Raw genomic sequence first — 1738 nt, 5'->3', positions numbered from 1 at the left:
CAGCGAGCCTGCAGGCAATGTGGATGACACTGGGTTATCTACCTATACTGTATACATTCTTTAGTAATTCAGCTGCACTTCGTCCACAAATCTTATAGTGGTGCAATTTGTGTTCAGACTCACCCTTAGACACAAGGGCCTGTGAACTTTATTTTTCTTTGTTATTTATAGATTATGTGCCCACGTGGCAGATATCAAACAAGGATGGAAGCAGGGGTCACCAATGCGATCATGATATTTCAAAGGAGCAGTCTATGCACAATGTTATATAGACACCATAGCCCATCACCACTTGCCCTTTATTAACCACTAGCTGTTTTTGTCCAAGAGCTGCATTACTGAATACACAAGCAAGCAACATACCAACTATTAGCATAAAACTTATTTATAAACTGGAGACGCAGCCAAGAAAGACTTTCTCTTTCACTAACTTTGGTTAATATGCATGTGTTTAGGAAGGCATATGACCTCCAGTTCAACACTCCTATAGCAATCTTGAAAAATAAGAGCTTCTGCATGTAGGGTTATGGCCTGGTAAGGTAGAAATGTTAAGGACATGGGGTTGATGATAGAGAAGAAATACAAGTAAGTAATCTTGCTCCCATAGCTTGGGCTCATTGCTCTGTTCAACTTTCTGCAAGGTTTTATGAAAGGGTTTAGAAACATGCTCCATGAGCATGTGTGTTCATTTGAGATTTGTGAAATATTTTCTGCTAGCAGGAAATTTCAGAATGCACTTAATATTTTTATTGTTACAAAGCGTTCTTTGTTAATAAGTTCTTTCATTAAGACAATTTTTCCTTGAAGATCAGAATTCTCTCAATATCTTTATTTCTTTTAATTATAATATCAAGATATTCAAAATTAACAAAATTGCTCCTTATTTGGCACTTCTAGATTCGTTTGCTCATGCACTCTGATGGAAAATACTGCTCTTTATTTATTTAATCTGAGTACAACTTGGCAGGAATAGTTTCCAGCAACAGATCAATTATGTTTAAAATATTCTCTGTAAAAAACATTGCTATTTGATTGAATTATTTAGGCACCTAGCCACAAAGGCTTATAGTTTGTTTTTTATTAGTATACTTTTACCAAGAGTTCCTGAGTTTGGCTTAGAAGTTTTAGAACTCTTTAGCAGAAATCAGTTTCCACAGTAAAAGGTTTAGTATAGAAAATTTCTTTAAAACATAAAAAGGTACACAAAACCTCAAAACATCAATTCAAATTTTTATGTTGAGAGCACAAGAAAAAGAAAAGTAAATAATTTTAAATTGTTAGACTACTAATCATATAGCCACGCAAGCCTATTATGGTAAACTGATTCCAATCTCTCAACAGCTCTGAAGCTCTTCCAGCACAGGAGACAGAGAGTGTATAGCCCTCGAAGAAAAGAAACACCTGCGGTCACCTTCACTTTATTTTACTGCTCCTCAGTGCAACTCAGTAGCTTGAAGAAAATCCAATATAAACCTCCTTCATTAGAAAAATGATGATTGGGACAAGGAAGTCTCAAAGCCAAGGAGGAGCCTAAAGAAGAAATGGAAATACCCTACAGCCCCACAAAGAGTGCAAGACCACAGTGGAGAGGAGGAAGAGACCTGGAATGTGATGCCATATGATGGATCTGTTGTCCTAATTAGAATAATGTCAAGTTATTCTTCCTCTAGCAATTCCACATTTCATCAGGTCAATTCCATATTTTTCATAATACATCCAAAAAAAGCAAGGATTAGTG

This window comes from Caretta caretta, chromosome 5 (genome assembly GCF_965140235.1).
Source record: "Caretta caretta isolate rCarCar2 chromosome 5, rCarCar1.hap1, whole genome shotgun sequence".
NCBI classification, from domain to species: Eukaryota; Metazoa; Chordata; order Testudines; family Cheloniidae; genus Caretta; species Caretta caretta.
The sequence above is the reverse complement of the archived record's forward strand: the minus strand, read 5'-3'. Positions refer to the sequence as shown.